Source organism: Arvicola amphibius, chromosome 5, assembly GCF_903992535.2.
Source record: "Arvicola amphibius chromosome 5, mArvAmp1.2, whole genome shotgun sequence".
NCBI classification, from domain to species: Eukaryota; Metazoa; Chordata; class Mammalia; order Rodentia; family Cricetidae; genus Arvicola; species Arvicola amphibius.
This window is the reverse complement of record NC_052051.1, coordinates 85,616,729-85,624,657: the sequence shown is the minus strand read 5'-3', so window position 1 is coordinate 85,624,657 and position 7,929 is coordinate 85,616,729.

Below are 7,929 nucleotides of genomic sequence, written 5' to 3'. Positions count from 1 at the left end.
CATAAGGATTATTGGAGAGAATTTTTATTTCAGTAAAAAAAAAAAAAAAAAAAAACCTCATTACTAGTTTCCTTGACATATATAAATAGTAAGATCATATAACTTTAAAGGTAGAGACAGACAGATCTCTGTGCATTTGAAGCCAACCTAGTTAACATAATGAGTTCCAGGCTAGTCTAGGATACATAGTTAGACCTGTCTCACAAACAAAAACAAACTAAAATATCCTAGCACTGTGGAGATGAGGCAGGAGGACTGCTACAAGTTTGAGATCAGCCAGCCTTAGACTCTGCCTAAGAAAACAAAATGGATGAACAGGTAGAATGAAGTCAGGCAGCTGATGGGAAGATGCTACACAGGCTGACTCCCATAGAAAGATGGAGACTTTGAATCAAAACACCCCATAGGCTTATATATGTGGATCCTTGGTACCCAGTTGGTGGATCTGTTTGGGAAGGATTAGGAGGTGTGGCCTTGTTGGAGAAGGTGTGTCACTAGGGATGGGCTCTCCAAACTGGCCATCAGAAGAGATGGCTGTCTGCACATTGAAGATCTAGGCATTTCTAACACTTAGAAATACGGAGATGACACTCATCAGATTACATTTATGGTTTATGGCGGCCTATATTTTTCTATTGGATTTTGTAGGACCTGCATTAAATTTTAGTAAGATTTGGGGCTAATGACATGGCCCAGTAGGTAAAGGCACTTTTTACCAAGCCCGATAAACCTGAGTTTGATCTCTGGAATTCACCTGGTAGAATGAGAAACACATGAGAAACAAACTGACCGCGAGTCATCCAAAGGGCTGGCAGGGATTGAACAATCTACTTCCAAAGTGGCCTCACTCATGTATGGGAGGGAAAATTGCACCTATACTGTCCAGTGCTAGAGGTTTTGGTAGGGGGGTGTGCTGACATACAACTGGGCCACGTTAACAGGAGAAACCACACCTACTTATTGACTGTACACTTTGCATGGCATAGAGTGCTCACCAAAAAACAAAGGCAAGCAGGTAAGAGTTAAATTAAGGTGCACCTTATATACACCTTTAATCCTGGCAGAGGCAGGCAGGTTTGTCTTAAAAGAGAAAAAAAAAAGCTATTCTAAGTCATTGAACAAACATCAAAGATACTCTTGAGCTGTTGAACAAATGCCAGTGTGTTTGAGTGAATGAGAACAAGCTCATATTTGAATGTTTGGTCCCCAGTCTGGGGACCTGTTTGGGAAGAGTTGGGAAGTGTGGCCTTGGAGGAGCTGTGTCACTGGCTTTGAAGTCTCAAAAGCCCACACCAGGTCCCAAGCTGTGTCTGCTGCCCTTGGGTCAGGATGTAAAACTCTCAGCTGCTGCTCCAACACCATGCCTCTCTGCAATGATGATCACGGACTGACCCTCTAAAACCGAGCAAGCTCCCAATTAAATTCTTCCTGTCCTGTGTTGCCTTGGTCAAGCTGTCTTCGTAGTAATAGACTAGGAACCAGTAAGACAACCAATAAGTGCGTGAGGAAAAGGAGACAAAGCAAGGGTGTCTGTAACATGAGGGGCCTGCTTGTTGGGGTTTCTGTCCTGCCCGATACCCCACAGCTTACAAGCCCCAAAGAAAATCACACGGAGTCTACATTAGGTTATAAACTGACTGGCCCATTAGCTCCGGCTACTTATTAGCTCTTATAGCTTATATTAACCCATTATTCTGATCTATGTTAGCCATGTGACTCAGTACCTTTCACAGCGGGGGGTATATTACATGTTTCTTCTTCAAAGTCTAGGCAGGAGTGTGGGGAATGGGCTTCCTCCTTCCTAGCATTCTCCTGTTCTCATCGCCCTACCTCTACTTCCTGTCTGGTTGACCCACCTATACTTCCTGCCTGGCCAATCAGCGTTTTATTAAAATACATGATTGACAGAATACAGACAGTTCTCCCACACCAGGTGTTGTTGCAGTTTGATTCCAGTGACACTCCAAGACTTGAATAAAGCTTACCTTGAATCAGGGCAGAGCTAGTGACTGGAATTGGCTATAGAGAAGCCAGCAATTTGAATAGAGAAGACACACAGAAAGGAAAGGGCAGGGACTGGAATTTAGTGCAGAGACCTGTCTCTTGCTGAATCTCCAGCCAAAAAGCAAGGTCAGTTGGTTGCTTCTTGGCTCCTCTGATGTAGCAGGTTTTCACTCCATCTGACTTCTGACTTCTTGATGGCTCACAGAACAACAGAGATCTAGTTTAAACCTGCAGTCTTGGCAGAGTCTGGCACAAGACTGGAAGGTCCTCCAGACCTCGGCCTAAGTGGCCTGGCCAGCTGGGTGTTGACTGTGGGGCTGTGGGGGTTACAGATGATAATTAAAACATCAGTAGATTCATGTGCATCTGCTAAGCCAACAGAAAAAAAAATTACAAGAGGCAAAATGACTAGGAAGAGAAAGGTTAGTTAACAAGGCTGTGTGTACAGCTTTCTTCCAGCTTGACTTCCCGCTCTCGTCCTAAGAACCCTGCCCCATGCTGGGGTTCATCTCCCTGTAGCACCATTAATAAAAACCCTGAGACAGATATTGGGGTTCAACCAGAAAAGCAAAACAGCCACTGGCTCTTACCTCTACCTCTGTCCAAAATGGTGATCCTGCCTCCAGGAATCTCAGAATGAGACTTACTGAAAGCTGTCTTCTCTCATTTTATTTTCCTCTTTAGGGCTGGGATTAAAGGCCTGAGCCACTATTGCTCGGTTTCTATGAAAAACTAGCGTGGTTGCTGGGATTAAAGGTGTGTTTACCACTGTCTGGTCTCTGATCTCCAGGCAAGCTTTATTAAAACACAAATGAAATATCACTACATTTTCCTCTTTTAGGAGGGTTATAAGTGTTTCTTGCAGCTGTTGCTGAATCAGCTTCTCAGAACAGCTGGCTGAGAGGGCCAGTGAGCCAGACCAGAGCCATGACAGGTTTCTAATGGCCCGTTAGGGACCAGGTCTTAGTTTCTGAAACGTTTCTGGACCCCAGTAAGCCTCTCTGCCGAAGCAACAGTCCAAATCAAACCAAATTAGAAAATGTCCAGGTTTCATGGATATAATGCTCCCCAATGGCTTTCCAGACCCCACCAGAAAACCAGATGTCTGTTTTCTGGGATGCAGTTTATATACCTTATGGGAGTGGTCTTGAGCATATCTGGGGAAGGGGTCATCATTTGGTGGGCTTTCTGAGATGCTGCAGGGTTTGGAGAGAGATGGGGGAGGAGACCTGGGTGTAGAGCTTTCGCCCGAAAATTCCATACTCTGGATATTTGGATGTCGGGCTGGGAGAAGCTTCCACCCGAACAGTTTCAGTTTACTGGAACCAGCGGGAGCTGAGCATGTAATTCTTGGGAAAGTCACAACCCAGGGCAACCAATCAGAGAGCACCCCAAAGTCTTGTTCAAGCTTAAGAGAAGTAAAGTTAGCTTCTTGGGCCCTGCAGCTGACAAGCACCTAGTCACTGAGCTGCCAGCCAATCATATAACAACCCATAAACTTTTTGTTTAAGCCCACTAATCAGCCCCCAGACTAACCTCCCCTCCCTGGCATTCCCCTTCAGGCTTCTCTTGCTGTTCCCCTGTGCCACCCCATGTAGAATGGAGCGGCGGGCTGTGTCCCACCACCCAGCTAGCTTTACCCAAAATAATTACATGGAAACTGTATTTATTTAAATACTGCCTGGCCCCTGGCCCGTTATCTGTAGCTTTTTATTGGTTGATTTTCATATCTTGCTTTAACCCATATTTAGTAATTTATATAGCACCACAAGTAGCTTACCAGGAGAGATCTTAATCTGCCTCCATCTCGGAGAGGAGAAGCATGGCGACTGCATATGGCTACTGCCTGAAGCGTCTCCCCAACTCTGCTTCCTTTTTCCCACAATTCTGTTCTGTCTACTCCGCCTACCTAATTTTCTGTCTCTTAAAGGGCCAAGGCAGCTTTTTTATTAATAAAAGTAACACATAGACACTCCTCCATCAACCCCAAATTGATGGAATTATAATAAAGCAGTCTTGCTTATTGCATATGTGACTGGTGGTCTTTTATGGGACTTCTTGCTGACCATGACACAGGCCAGATTGGCATGTTTGGAAGTGACCTGCTTCACACCCTTTTGACTCTGGGACCGACTGAGCTACATGTGGCTACTGGCAGGAGGCTCAGTCTTGCGAAGGCAGCAAGTGTGTCCAGGGCCCTGCATAAGCGTCCTTGTGATGTGGCAGCTGGTTCTCCCTATAGCGGTGGACACAGGATAGTAAGGGAGGAGTCACAAAGGCTTTAAAAGGAATTGTTTTTGAGATCATAACTATATCATTTCCCATTCCTTTTCCTCTCTCCAAAGTTCTCATATACTCCTTCTCACTCTTTCAAATTTATGGCCTCTTTCTCATTACTGTTGTGTCTCCTAGGGAAGCTGCACCCATAGTCTCATGAACATGACTTTCCAAACATGAGCTTGAACAAAGACACCAATAGATGTGCTAACATGGACAAGAAAAAGGCTTTTATCAGTGTGAACAAAAGTTCCCAGGGGAGGCCGTACCTCCCACTGAACCTGATTCTGTTACTCACAGAGTTGATCAACTGAACGGAACTTCTCTGATTATGCAGAGGTTGGAATCCTGCAGGCCCAGAACTATTCAGTTTCCCTTGCTACAGTCTGCCTCCTCCACAGCTAGTCCTTACCACTTCTGTATCTGACCTAACATCCTTTGAAATGTATTGACCTGATGAAACCTAAGGATGTCCTCAGATAGCATCTGGGCCATAGCATGTGTTTCCTCTCTCTTGCTTCAATCCACCTACCTAATGTTTCCACCAGTGCTTTTGTTTTTGTTTGTTTGTTTCTAGACAGGGTTTCCCTCTGGAGCTCTACTGTCCCGGGATTCACTCTGTAGACCAGGCTGGCCTTGGAAGGGTTTCCCTCTGGAGCTCTACTATCCCGGGACTCGCTCTGTAGACCAGGCTGGCCTTGGAAGGGTTTCCCTCTGGAGCTCTACTGTCCCGGGACTCCCTCTGTAGACCAGGCTGGCCTTGGAAGGATTTCCCTCTGGAGCTCTACTGTCCCGGGACTCGCTCTGTAGACCAGGCTGGCCTTGGAAGGGTTTCCCTCTGGAGCTCTACTGTCCCGGGACTCCCTCTGTAGACCAGGCTGGCCTTGAACTCAGAGATGCACCTCTGCCTCACCAGTCGTGCACCACCACCACCTGGCTCCACCAGTGTATTTTTAAAAAGGGTCTTAATTCATGATTTTCTTTATTTTTTTTACTACATAAATGACACTGCTTCCACATTGGAACATGGAATTTGAGGGAAGCTACAATTGTGTTCCTGAGCCATTATCATATTTGGTTTCAGAATAAGCTATCTCATCTCCATTGACATTAGAGCTATGTTTTTTTTTGTTTTGTTTTTCTTGCACAAATGTCAGCTATACTCTGAAATTGCATTGAATCATGTACTGTCCTGTTGGTTCATGGGGCAACCTTGTACTACTTGGTGAGTCCCTGGTTCCCAAGACTAGAAGGCTCTAAGTCCTGGGAAGCAGGAAGCATTGAAGGTGGTGTTGGATGCTGGCTACCATGGTAACTGTGATAGTGTAGCAACCACTCCCTCACTCCTTTTGGCATTGATCTGTCTTTCCAGAGAACTTGTTCCTTTCAAACCCACTGTCCTCATCTGTTTATGTGACTACACAGTAACTATGAGACAGCTGTAAACCCACTGTCCTCATCTGTTTATGTGACTACACAGTAGTTATGAGACTGTTTTTACTCGATTCACTGTTGCTTCAAGTATCCTGATAGTGCCTGGCAATGTGAGCAGATGCTCACCTCTACTTTAAATGTATGAAACTTGATTGTAATTGTGTGGCTCTGTCTTAGTTAGGGTTTCTATTGCTGTGAAGAGATACCATGACCACACAAGTCTTATAAAGGATAATATTTAATTGGAGTGGAGGTCTCCAGTTTCAGAGGTTCAGTCCATGCTCATCATGGCAGGAAGCATGGCATATGTAGGCAGGCATGATACTGACTACATCTTGGCTTACAGGCAACAGGAAGTCAACTAAGAAATTGGGTGGTATCCTGAGCACAGAAACCTCAAAGCCCACCCCCATGGTGACACACTTCGTCCAACAAGGTCATATGTACTCCCACAAAACCACACCTACTAATAGTGCCCCTCCCTATGAGATTAGGGGAGCCAATAACATTCTAACCACCACATTCTACTCCCTGGTACCCATAGTCTTGTAACAATATTATAATGTAAAATGCATTTAGCCCAACTTTGAAAGTTTCCATATAACTTCAAAAGTCCCCAACTTCAAAGGTCTGTAACAGCTTTACAATGTTTTAAAGTCTTTTCTGAGATTCATGCAATTTCTTTACTGTACTTTTCTGTAAAAATAAAAGAGCAGACCAGGTGGTGGTGGTGTACGTGCCTTTAATCCCAGCACTCAGGAGACAGAGGCAGGTGGACCTCTGTAAGTTCAAGGTCAGCCTGGTCTACAGAGCGAGTTCCAGGACAGCTAGGGCTGTTACACAGAAAAATTCTGCTGTCTCAAAAGCACACACACACAAAAATATTCCAAAATACAAGAAGGGAATATTGAAGGGCAGAGTCAGAGGAGTCACCAGCAAGACATGGAGAGGAAACAGGAAGTACAGATGAAAGAGAGGTAGGCCACATAACAGAATGTAGAGCATAAATGGGTTAATTTAAGTTGCAAGGGCTAGTTAGTAATAAGCCTGAGCTAAAGCCGAGCATTTCTAATATTAATATTGAATCTCTGAGTTGGTTATTTGGGACTGGTAGATGGGAAAGAAAAGTCTCCCTACAAATGATATCTAAAATGGGGCAGGAATTTCCACATAAGAATTCTAAACACACAAAAGCTCAGTCAAGTGTGGCTCTTTGGTAACCGCCTATTCTTGGATAGGCTCTTTTTGTTAGCTGCAAGCAGAGGCACAGCTCCTTTAAGGGACAGATTCCTGGCCTCAGTGCTAGCATCAAAAATAGGCTTGGCTCTTTTAAAAGGCTTTTTAAAATAGGGTTTATGAGCAGCAGGTGCTGCAGTGTTTGGTGGCAGCGTGGACCCAAAAACTCCCCATAATTGGGGCAGAGAACATGGCTTACACTGGTACCTCTGCCATAAAACTAGGTGATGGAGGAGTGTCTATGTGTTACTTTCATTACTAATAAAGAAAACTGCTTTGGCCCTTTAAGAGACAGAAAATTAGGTAGGCGGAGTAGACAGAACAGAATTGTGGGAAAAAGGAAGCAGAGTTGGGAGACGCTTCAGGCAGTTGCCATAGTGAGTCTCCATGCTTCTCCTCTCCGAGATGGACGCAGGTTAAGATCTCTCCTGGTAAGCCACACCTCGTGGTGCTACACAGACTAAATATGGGTTAAGGAAGATGTGAGAATTAGCCAATAAGAGGCTGAAACTATGGGCCAGGCAGTGTTTAAAAGAATACAGTTTCCATGTAATTATTTCGGGTGTAAAGCTAGCCGGCTGCCGGGTGGCGGGTGGCGGGACGCAGCCTGCCGTTCCTTCTACAACTAGGTTCTCAAGGAGCCAGGTGAGGTGGAGCCAGCTGCCAAAACAATGGCAGAAGTCCTAGCCATGAGGCTTAACAGTTTAAAGGCTCATGAGATCAAAAAACAATTACAGAAATGCTGTAAAGACAGATTCAGATTAAAAAAAAAACTCTAAATGGGTTACAGTGTCTTAAAAAATGTACAAAGGCTTGGGAGATAAAAGAAAAAAGGTATAGACAATCATGAAAAAGAAATAATAAAGTCAAGTCTTTAAAACAGGAGTAAAGTAATATTAAAAAGCCACATAAAGATGGGAAATACACAGAGAGTCTGGATCCTGTATGCTATTGTGTTGTCTTTGAATTTTTTGGCTG